We start from the raw sequence: 13,019 nt of genomic DNA on the forward strand, positions 1-13,019 counted from the left end.
TGAGTGCGCCGAGCGCAGATAAGATGTTGATTTATATGCTGATATAGAGTGTGAATTGCTGATAAATGTTGTTTGATGCTAAGCTGAGCTGTTATTGATGAATATTGTTAAGTTGATTAATAATATAGATGTGTTGTGAGTTGCTAATGATAAATTATGATGTATAAGCTGTGCTGTAAAATGTTGAGCTGTGCAGAATGCTATTATTGTTGTATGCTGTTATTGCTGTATGCTGATCTGCTATGCTGTGCTGCATGCTGATATGAGCTATTGTAGGCTGTAGGGTTGAGCTATTATAGGCTGTAAGGCTGAGTTGTTGTATGTCGTAAGGTTGAGCTATTGTAGGCCGTAAGGTTGAGCTGTTGTAGGCCGTAAGGCTGGGCTGTTGATCACTAAGACTAGAGGGGATGTTTTTCGAAATTGTCCATCCCATTGTGTGGATTAAGGTAGATGTGGTGCTCTTGGAGCCCAATTTGTTGAAAATTAACCCTCCCTGGAAAGTTGACCCTTGGAGTGGTAACTATGTTGTTCTCCTCTAAGTTCTTAGTGGTCTCGTGTGTGGGCAAGGTCGAGGCACACGTGTACAATGCGACCACAGTATAGGGGCCAAGTCGAGCTATACCGCTTACAAGTGACCAAATCTAGCTGATATGCGTGACGACGCATTGTGTGTTTACTACTGTTTATGTTGTATATGTGATGAGTTGTATGCTGATGATGTGCTGATAGCTGTAGCTGTTTACCATTCATGTATTTACATATATGTATGTTGATTCTTTTCACTAGCTTACCCTTTGTAGTTTCCATGTGGTTTGGACTACGATGATCGTACGTTGTATGGGAGTAGAGCAGGGATAGGTTGGTGTCTAGAGGCAGGTCTACAATTGGCCGATGGAGCTATTCTTTTGATGTTTTGTTGTTTTGGCCACTAGTTTGGCTGTGTTGGATGTATTGTATATGCTATGATTTTTTTTAGCCCCAGGTTGGACCTTGTGTATATATTTTAGTTGTTGGTATATATGCATGTTCTCCTGTGTGGTGCTGTGCTGTGGGTTGTGATGTGTAGTGACCAGCCAGGTCGTTACACTTTAGTGGTATCAAAGCAATTCGAGTCTACTGGACACTCAGTAGGGGTGGTTCCTTTAGGCTTTTGTTGTGCTGAGCTTTGTGTTGTGTTGCTTTGCTGTGCTGATTTCTTTGTTGCTTGCAGTGTTGTTGATTGTTGTTTGGTTTAGTTATTGTGTGCTGTTACTTTTGTAGACAATGACTAGAACCAATGAGCAGATAGCCCGTGCCATGGAGATGATGGTTATGGCTATGCAGCAGCAAAATGCTTATTTTGCTAGGATGGACGCTGATAGAGCTGCAGCTAGTGCAACAAGGCCCGTGGGGTCACAAGAGAGCTAGGATCTAGCTGAGTTCTGGAAATGTCATCCTCTGCAGTTCAAGGGAGATGCATACCCAAAGGTAGCTGACCACTGGATTTGTGAGCTGGAGAAGATCTTCATTGTGCTGAGATGTTCTCAGGAGAGGAGGCTGGTATATGTCGTATACATGTTGGTTGGAGAGGCTAAGCATTGGTGGAGGGGCACCCACCATATGCTGACTGCTAGGGGAGTTACTGCTGACTATGAGTGCTTCAAGAGGGTGTTTCTGGAGAAGTACTACCCGGAGAGCGTGAGGCACGCTAAGGAGGCCGAGTTCATGCAGTTGCACCAAGGTAGGTTGTCTGTATTGGAGTATGCATGAGATTCGAGCACCTGGCTCGTTTCTACTCGCAAGCTATTTCTAAGGCCTAGAAATGCAGGAAATTTACTGAGGGTTTGAGACAAGAGTTGAAGAGGGTGGTGGTGCCTATGGCCATCACTGAGTTTCTGGCCTTAGTTGAGAAGGCGAAGGTTGTTGAGCGGTTAGAAGTTGGCAACCGTGTGATGAAGACTACTGAGGGACCAGCTGGGTCCAAGAGAGGAGGAAGTCAGAGGAAGCCATATGATAGGCCCCAACCACAGCAAGGGGGTCTTGTCATTAGGCAACCTACTGATGCTGCCAGAGGTGGGAGACAGGGTGGAGGTGCCACTCTTAGATGCTACAAGTGTGTTGGACCCCATTTTGTCAGGGATTGTCCACACACAGAGAGCTAGTGTTTTAGGTGCCATCAGATGGGTCACAAGTCGACTAGCTGTCCTGCCAGAAACAGACCAGATAGGGGTACTTAGAGGGGTGATACTCAGATAGGCGACGCTCAGAGGGGTGACAGACCTACTATTGCTGGCAGAGTGTTCGCTTTAACTGAGGCCGAGGCTTCTACTTCCTCAGATCTTGTGAAAGGGAAGGGTAGAGCTGCTGGTAAGAATGTGATGATTCTTTTCGACTCTAGAGCTTCTCACTCATTTATTTCTTATGATTGTGCTGTTATGCTGGGTGTGCCAGTGTGTGATTTGGGGTTGAGACTGCTAATGTCGACGTCCGCTTCTGCTTCGGTAGTTGCTTCTGAGCTGTGTGCTGGTTGTCTGATTGTTGTGAATGAGAAGAAGTACAAGGTGAACTTGATCTGTTTGCCTTTGGTGGACATTGACATAATCTTAGGGATGGATTGGTTGTTTGCCAATTGCATCCTTATAGATTGTGCCAATAGGTGGTTGATATTTCCTCAGGTGGAGGAGGAGTTGTTGATTTCAGCTTTTCAAGCTGAATCATTGTTGAAGGATAGGGCAGAGTGTTGTCTTCTGCTTGCTGCCATGAGTGTGGAGACCGAGAGAGTTATTACTGAGATTGATGTGGTGAAGGATTTTGCTGAGGTGTTCCCGGATGAGGTGTCTGGGTTACCTCCTACTAGGGAGATGGGATTTAGCATTGACTTGGTTCTAGGTGCGGGGCCAGTGTCGGTGGCTCCCTATAGGATGGCCCCAGCTGAGCTGGTTGAGCTGAAAGGTCAGTTGGAGGACCTGTTAGAGAAGCAGTTGGTGCGGCCGAGTGTATCACCGTGGGGTGCTCCCGTGCTGTTGGTGAAGAAGAAAGATGGAGGTAGTCGACTTTTTGTGGATTACCGGCAGTTGAACAAGTTGACCATTAAGAACAAATATCCACTTCCTCGGATAGATGACTTAATGGATCAACTAAGGGGAGCATCAATTTTCTTGAAGATTGACTTGAGGTCAGGTTATCACCAAATCAGGGTGAAGGAGGGTGACATACCGAAGACTGCTTTCAGGACTAGGTATGGTCACTATGAGTATGTTGTGATGCCGTTTGGTGTGACCAACGCCCTAGCAGTATTCATGGATTACATGAACAGGATCTTCTGGCCCTTCTTGGATAAACTTATGGTGGTATTTATTGATGACATCCTAATTATTCAAGGACCCCGGAGGAGCATGGAGAGCACTTGAGGTTGGTGCTGGAGATTTTGAAGGCGAAGCAGCTGTACGCTAAGCTTTCAAAATGTGAGTTCTGGTTGGATGAAGTGAAGTTCTTGGGACATATGATCTCAGCTGAAGGGATTGTTGTTGATCCGGCTATGGTGGAGTCGGTGTTGTAGTGGGAGCGTCCAAGAATTGTCACTAATATTCAGAGTTTTATGGGTCTAGCGGGTTACTATCAAAGTTTCATTAAGGGATTCTCCAAGATATTCACGCCTCTAACCCAGTTGACGAGGAAGGAGCAGCCGTTCATTTGGACAGATGCTTGTGAGCGGAGTTTTGATGAGCTAAAGAAGAGGTTGACTACTTCTCCTGTGCTAGTGTTGCCCAACTCTGGTGAACTTTTTGATGTGTATTGTGATGATTCTCATCAGGGTCTGGGGTGTGTGCTGATGCAAAACAGGAAAGTGGTGGCATATGCTTCAAGGCAACTGAAGAATCATGAGAGGAATTATCCCACTCATAATTTGGAGTTAGCAGCAGTTGTGTTTGCCTTAAAGATATGGAGGCATTATCTCTATGGTGCTCGATTCAGCGTTTTCAGTGATCACAAGAGTCTGAAGTACCTGTTTGATCAGAAGGAGCTGAACATGAGGCAGAGGCGGTGGATGGAGTTTCTGAAGGATTATAACTTCCATTTGATGTATCATCTTAGGAAGGCCAATGTTGTGGCGGATGCACTGAGTAGGAAATCCATCCACATGTCTAGTATGATGGTGAAAGAGCTGGAGCTGGTGGAGGAGTTCAGAGATTTGAATCTCTGTGTGGAGATAGCTCAGGATCACATTAGTTGTGGGATGATTACCATAACTAGTGAGTTCTTGAGGCAGGTTGGACAGAAATAGTTGCAAGATATTGAGCTAGTGAAACTTCTTGGTTTGCTGGGTACCGAGAAGGCTGTTGGTTTTGAGCTAGGTAGAGATGGAATCTTGAGATTCAAGGGCAAAATTTGCCTACCTCATGATGCTGAGATGAAGAGAGCTGTGTTGGAGGAAGGCCACAAGAGCAGACTTAGCATGCATCCTGGTATGACTAAGATGTACCAAGACCTTAAGAAGACTTTCTGGTGGTCTGGTATGAAGAGGGAGATAGCTAAACATGTGGCGGCCTGTTTGACTTGTTAGAAGGCGAAGGTGGAGCATCAAAAGCCGAGTGGGTTGATGTAGAAGATGGAGATTCCGGAATGGAAGTGGGATAGTATCACTATGGACTTCATTGTGGGGTTGCCTAGGTCGGCTAGGAAAAGTAATGTTATCTGGGTGATTGTTGATCGGTTGACCAAGTATGTGCATTTCTTGCCTGTCAACATCAAGTGGTCCTTGGAGAAGCTGACGCAGTTGTATGTGAGGGAAATAGTACGGTTGCACGGGGTGCCTTCCAGTATTATTTCAGACAGAGATCCGAGGTTCACTTCTAGATTTTGGCAGAGTCTACACCAAGCCTTAGGCACGAAGTTGAAGTTGAGTTATGCTTATCATCCGCATACGGATGGTCAGTCAGAGAGGACAATCCAGTCCTTGGAGAATTTGCTGAAGGCTTGTGTGTTAGACCACTTGGGAAGCTGGGAGGAGGTCCTACCGCTGGTGGAGTTTAGTTACAATAATAGCTTTCATGCTAGAATTGGGATGACACCGTTTGAAGCCTTGTATGGCAAGAAGTGTAGGACTCCTCTGTGCTGGTATCAAGATGGTGAGTTAGTGGTGTGAGAGCGGAGCTGATCTTACAGACTACTAAGAAGGTGAAGCTGATTCAGGAGAGGATGAAGACTGCTTAGAGTAGGCAGAAATCGTATGCTGATAAAAGGCGAAAGCCTTTAGAGTTTGCTGAAGGGGAGCATGTGTTTTTGAAGGTGACCCCAACTTCTGGTGTGGGTAGAGCGCTGAAGGCAAGGAAGTTGACACCGAGGTTTATTGGTCCCTATCAGATCATACAGCGTGTGGGTCCGGTCGCTTATCGGTTGGCTTTGCCACCGTCTCTTTCAAACCTACACGATGTATTTCATGTATCCCAGCTGAGGAAGTATGTTCATGACTCTAGTCATGCGGTGGAACTAGATGATGTGCGGGTGAAGGAGAATCTGACTTTTGAGAAGTCGCCGGTAGTTGTGGTTGATCATAAGCTGAAGGAGCTGAGGGGCAAGTCTATTGCTCTGGTGAAGGTGTTGTGGGATGCAGCTACTGGTGAGGCTACTTGGGAGGTGGAGCAGTAGTGCAGGGAGCGGTATCCATTTCTATTCCTAAGTAAGTCTATTTTCAGGGACGAAAATTCCTGTTATTGGGGGAGGTTGTGAGACCCCTTCCCTCTCTCTTTTCTCCCCTCACTTTTACTCACTCTCTTTTCTCACTCACTTTTCCTTACTCACTCTTTTGCCTTGGGTCTCCTTGTTCTTTCTTGTTGTCTCAAGGTGGTGGTGCTGAGTAGGTTGGGTTTTGCTAGCTGGGTGTTCGGAGCTCTCTCTTCTCCTCCTGTGTTCGTTCAAGCTCTTCTTCACCTTCTTCTCCTTTCTCCTTCCCGGAAGCTCGGATTTCTTTCCTCAAGTAAGGGAAGCTAGGTTCTGTTGATTTTGGGTTGTAAATGAGTTCTAGAAGCTCATTAGCTGCTTGATGGAGGATGATTTTGGTCGAGATTGAAGAAAACTCATTTTCGGGGTTTTCGGGGTTTGGGGTGAAAATTTGGGATTTTCCCTTGTTTGTGTTTGCATGTTGAAAAAGATGGTGTTTTTGAGTTGTTTGATGAAAATGTGGCACTTTGAATGGTTTGCATGTGGAATTTCTGGTTGATCTTTGCAGGTTTTGAAGAAATTTTCGAACTTGGAGAGTTGCTGTTTGGTATCACGCTGGGCCCAGTTCTTGGCGCTGGGCGCATGACCACCAGATGACTCCATTGGGCAAGCCTGCCGGGCGCAAGGGTGTGTGCGTCGGGCGAGCTTGAGGATGTGAGCCTCTGGGTGGCCTACGCCGGGCGTGGTAGGACCGCGCTAGGCGCGATATCAGAAAGTAACTTGGCATTTTGGGTTTCTAGGGTGGCGTTGGGCGTGACGTTGTCTCGCCGGGCATGGAGATTCCTTGGGAGTCTCTATCAGAGGTGGCGCCGGGCGCAATTGATATTGCGCCAGGCGTGAGACCTTGGGGAAGTCTATGTCTACCCTGCACCGAGCGCGGGTTTGGAATTCCGGGTGTGTGAGATCTTTGAGGTCTCTGCCTCCTACCACGCCGGGCGCAATAGACATTGCGCCAGGCACATTTGAGCCCTGATGCTCTCTGGTTGGGCTACGCCGGGCGCAACCATGAGTGCGCCGAGCGCGGATAAGATGTTGATTCATATGCAGATATAGAGTGTGAATTGCTGATAAATGTTGTTTGATGTTGAGTTGAGCTGTTATTGATGAATATTGTTAAGCTGATTAATAATATAGATGTGTTGTGAGTTGCTAATGATGAATTATGATGTATAAGTTGTGTTGTAAAATGTTGAGCTGTGTTGAATGTTGTTATTATTGTATGTTGATCTGTTGTGTTGTGTTGCATGCTGATATGAGCTGTTGTAGGCCGTAAGGCTGAGCTGTTGATCACTAAGACTAGAGGGGATGTTTTTCGAAATTTCCCATCCCATTGTGTGGATTGAGGTAGCTGTGGTGCTCTTGGAGCCCAATTTGTTGAAAACCCTCCCTGGAAAGCTGACCCTTGGAGTGGTAACTATGTTGTTCTCTTCTAGGTTCTTAGTGGTCTCGTGTGTGGGCAAGGTCAAGGCACACGTGTACAAAGCGACCACAGTATAGGGGCAAGGTCGAGCTATACCGCTTACAAGCGACCAAATCTAGCTGATATGCGTGACGACACATTGTGTGTTTAATGTTGTTTATGCTGTATATGTGATGAGTTGTATGCTGATGATGTGCTGATAGCTGTAGCTGTTTACCATTCATGTATTTACATATATGTATGTTGATTCTTTTCACTAGCTTACCCTTTGTTGTTTCCATGTGATTTGGACTGCGATGATCATACGTTGTATAGGAGTAGAGCAGGGATAGGTTGGTGTCTAGAGCCAGCCACCAACCTATCCCTGCTCTGCTCCCATACATAGTATGATCATCACAGTCCAAACATCATGGAGACAACAAAGGGTAAGCTAGTGAAGAAATTAACATAAATATATAACAATATGAATGGAAAACAACTACAGCTAATAGCTCATCAATCAGCTTATACTACACCACATCATTCAACAATATCAGCACCGCAAAGCAGCAATATCAGCACTGCATAGCAGCAACTAAAACACCACTCTAGTGGCTATAACAGCACCGCACAGCGGCAATAACAGCACCGACTTAGCGGCTTTATCAACACCACAATAGTGGCTAATATTCAACATACAGCTCAGCTAACACAGCCCCCAGCACAGCACAACAAATCACAGCACAACTAAGGAGTATTCACCACAACTTACTACTCACAGCTCAGCTCATCATTAAACAGTACAACAATATTATAATTCAGCATTTTAGATCATCAATACCAGCTCAGCTCAACACAGCAAAATACCTCTATTTCAGCTTAGTTCAGCATAAGACAACTTCTCTCAGCAATTTCAGCAAAGTCTAACAGCTAAATAGCACATCAAGTCAACGTCCTCATACGCGCCCGGCGCACCAATGGTCGCGCCCAGCGCAGCTCAACCAGAGAGCATCAGGGGCCATCGCGCCCAGCGCAAGACTGCTCGCGCCCGGCGTGATCCCCTCACGCGCCTGGCGCAATTTAGAATTGCCCCTAATGCTTGCCAGGCAAAGACTCCATGGAGTCTCACGCGCCTAGCGTGCCTAGGCCCGCGCCCAGCACGGGGAAGGCAGAGACCTCCCCTTGGTCTCGCGCCCAGCGCAATTTGAATTGCGCCCAGCGCCCTCCTGGCAGAGACTCCCAAGGAGTCTCACGCCCAAGGAGTCTCACGCCCAACGCGGAACCACCACCCAAAAACAAGTCACATACTGCCTGCGCGCTCGGCGCGATCCATGTCACGCCCGGAGAGGGCCATCTAGAGGCTCACCTTCTCAAGCTCGCCTGGTGCACACATCTTTGCGCCCGGCGGGCTTGCCAAAAAGGAGCCCCCAGGTGGTCTCGCGCCCTGCGCGAAGAACCGTGCTCAGCGCGTGGCTCAACAGCAACCTACGAAGTTCAAAAATTTGCCCAAGACTTGCAAAAATCAACTCATCCAGCACATGCATTCCAGCCAAAAGTTCACATTTTCATCCAAGAGTTCAAAAATATAATCTTTTCACACATGCAACCATAAAACAAGTGAAAAACCCAAATTTCCTCAAAACCCCAAAAGACCCCCAAACTTCATTTTCAGCAATCTCAACCAAGAATCATCAATCATCAACCAGCAATTGAGTTTCTAGAACTCCTTCACAACCAAAATCAGTAAGACCTAGCTTCCCTTACCTCGGTGCAAGAATCTGAGCTACGGGAAGAAGGAAACGGAGACAGAGACGAAGAAGAGCTCGAACGAAAGAGGAAGAAGATGAGGGAAATCCACACACCAGCTAGCAACCCAAGTTACTCAGCACCAACACCTTGCAACAGCCAAAAGAAGGATCCAAGGAAAAAGAGTGAATATTGAGAGTGAGAGTGAGCAAAAGAGGGAAGGGAGAAAAAGAGTTACGGGGTCTCACAGACTCTATACCTGAATAGGGTCAAACCTGGGTTCTATCAGACTAGGCATGATTGACTCAAAGACTCTCTATCTCATTCTCGTTGAGTGCAAGTGGATTAGTGTTAGAGGTGCGTGAACTTGAGATTCTATGCCTCAATAACGTTTGGACACACAAAGAATTTAAGTTACCTATGTATAACAAAAGTAAAATTCAGGAAAAGCCCTTCCAAATAAAATAACAAGTAATTTTACAAAAGAGGGTTATTAATAAAAAATAAAATTAAAAAGTCTTTCACAAGTTTTTATTTTAATATTACTAAAATAAACAATATTTACCACTATAACATTCGTCAAATTTTATTTATCACCCTTTGTTCTCCTAAAAGTCACCCCATAATTAAGGGCTTAACTTCCCTCTTTACCTTTTTTTTTATTCTCTTATTTTTTTATTAAAATTTATTTCTAGTGGTATGGAGTAAGTACTTTTGAAAAAATAAAATAAAATACTTTTCTTGCAGTAATCGTAACTAATTTACATCTTAAATAGTTTTAAATAATTTAAATTCTAAATAATAAAAAAGAGGAAATTACGAATTCCCAAACTCCAATATATATATATATATATATATATATATATATATATATATATATATATATATTTTTTTTTTTAATTTAAAAATATCCACAGAAGAATTAAAAAAATTGCCCCGTGTTGTCTAGAACTTAGATTACATTAGAACAAATTTCATAAAAAATTATTTCAAATATTTAATTATTTTTAAAATAATTACTTTTTCAAACATTATTCATTTTTCTAAAAAATTAGAATTATTTTTGTGCTTAACCCTCAACATCACGGGCTTTCTTTTAATTAGGCCGAGACTTGTATTAAATTTGTCGGAATTAATTGATCTTAATATTTTTTTGTAACCGGTCTAGGTTTCTTTTTAATGTAAAAAAAAAGTATTTTTTATAAATATTTTCATTCTTTTTTAAAAAGGAACGAATTGCTTCTTTAAAAAGGTAAAAGAAGAAAAGAAAACAGTTGATTTAAAAAACATAAATTTAGACAAACACAAAAAACTAAAAAAGAAAAATTATTTTATTTATAATTTTTTTAATGTGAAAAATAAAATAATAAGATTTAATATAAGTAATATTAATTGGTTTTAATTTAAATCAGTTTAATGATGTAATAAAGGTAGTTAATAAGAAGCTTCCAATTTCATTTATTAGATACAGAAACCGTTTTAAGTTTACTAGTTCACTTGAATTCCTTTTTCTTTCTTGTATGAATTTATATGTAAATATATATATATATATATATATATATATATATATATATATATATATATATATTTTAATGGCTAAACGTTTCACTTTTAGGTTGATGTTTTTATGTATTAGTAAGTAGTAATATAGTAAATTGACCATAAAGCAATGCATACTTAAATCTAATATTTTTTCTTTAAATTTTTATTAATAATTAATACAAAATATTAACGACATGAACTATTTAAGATGTATGTCTTATCTAGTTTTTGGTTAAGATAAAGTTAGTTACAAATATTTTTGGATCTCTTTTATGGATTGCTTATTGCAAAAATAATTTAATATTTTTTAAAATAATTATATAATGGGATTTGTAGTGATGATCATTGTTAATTACCTTCTAATTTGATTATTACAAAAGAGAGGAGAGTGAAAATTTAAATGTGTTTTAATAAGGTAGCTTATGAGATAAGCTTCAAGTCACTCCAATGAATAATAAATAGACATTGTTGATTACTTTCTCTCTCTCTTTTAGATTTTAAATCCATCTCTCTCTTCTAATTTAAATTTACAAGACCATAAAATAATTAAAAGAAGGAGAAGAGTTAAATAAAAAAAAATAGATATAAAATACTTACTCAATAGTCATAACTAAATTTTATGTTTGGAACTAAATTTGGTTGTTATTGAAAATATTTTTTTCAAACAAAAATTAATCTTATAATAAAATATTTAAATTCATGTACTAGAATAAAGAATTAACAATTTAAAATAATTAAATTCATAAAAATAAAAAATTATAATTTAAATCATACGTGTAAACTGAACAAAATTATAATTCATAAATAAATACTGTCATTAAAAAAAAAAAAAAAGGAGAAACGAATTGCTTCTTTTAAAAGTAAAACAAGAAAAGAAAAGTGTTTATCGAAAAAACATAAATTTAGACAAACACAAAACAATTTTAAAAAAAAAATATTTTATTTATAAAATGTTTTTTTAAGAGAAAAAGTAAAATAAAAAGGTTTAGTATATATATGTAACATTAATTGGTTTTAATTTAAATCAATTATGATGTAATAAAGGTAGCTAATAAGAAGGTCCAAAATTGATTAATTGGATATACGAACCGTTTTAAATTTATTAGTTCACTTGATTCTTTTTTTTTTTTTTTTTTATCTTTCTTGTATTTAAATTTAAATGATGTTACAAAAATATTAAATAGATTATAAAAAATATATATACAAAGAATATAACGATAACTATTTTGATTTTCTTTTCTATTTAGATTTTGCAAACATAACAAATACAAATCTTTCTTTTTATTTATATATATTGAAAACCTTAAATATTCAATATTTTTCATTTACATGATAAATTAATCAAGATAATCATTTTGAAACTTTTATTTAATTATTGTGAAAACTTAAGATCGGTAACTATTATATTCTAGATTTTATTATAATTTGGTTATCGACATAAATTTTTAAACAAGATAATTATTTTTCTAAAAAAATGATAAAATAATTAAAATTAAAAAGACAAATATTATCAACTCATTATTTGATTGGTTGAATTTTATTGAAAAATATATTTTGTTGAATCTCACATTCTATTTAATGACTCTCTTATTTGATTTTATAGTTTTCAATAAATTTTTACTATTTTGTTGAATCTCACATTCTATTTAATAGCCATTCTAGATTTTATTGTTATTTGTAGTGATAATAAAATTAGTTTTAAAATAATTAAGTAAATTATTAATAATTTTTATAAATTAGATTTAGAGAAAGTAAATAAATTATAGATAAAATTTTTAAAAGTAAATAAGTTATGTAACTACTGTTTGAAAAACATAAACTATCTAATTACTTTTGAAATGAAGTGAACATCTATACTTATTACAAAAGAGATATATATGTAATCGCTTTTAATATTCGTTATTTATTGAACTATTATACCTTTTAGATATAAAAAAAATTCTTATATCCTATCTAAATAATTATATATAATCTTTTAATATTTTATCTATATATAACTATTAGACACAAATTACTTCATCTCCTATTAAACCCTAAACCCTAAACTGCAAGAAGACACAAATTACTTCATCTCCTATTAAACCCTAAACTGCAAGAAGACACAATATTTACAACATTCCATTTACAAAATAGCAACCAACTTTTCCTTGGATGTTTTCTTCTACAACAAGCTGAATTCCGAAAGTTTCTTGGATGTTTTCTTCTACAGTCAATCATTCAAACGTTGAATTCCGAAGGTTTAATTTGCCACTCACTTGCTCACTAAAATTAGGCAAACACATGTATTAAAAAGTAGTTATTAAGAAGGTTTTAAATTGATTGATTGGATACACAAATCGTTTCACATTTACCAGTTCATTTGAATTCTTTTATCTTTCTTGTATGAAATTCTTTATATATATATATATATATATATATATATATAAAATGGCTAATCGATTCACTTTTAGGTTGATGAGTTTATGTATGAGTAATTAGTAATATAGTAAATTGATCATAATGCACTGCATACTTAAAACTAATTTTTTTCTTTAATTCTTTATTAATAATTAATACAAAATATTAATGACATTAACTATTAAATATATATATATATATATATATATATATATATATATATATATATATATAT

This window comes from Cajanus cajan, chromosome 3 (genome assembly GCF_000230855.2).
Source record: "Cajanus cajan strain Asha chromosome 3, NIPB_CcT2T_4, whole genome shotgun sequence".
Classification (NCBI taxonomy): Eukaryota; Viridiplantae; Streptophyta; class Magnoliopsida; order Fabales; family Fabaceae; genus Cajanus; species Cajanus cajan.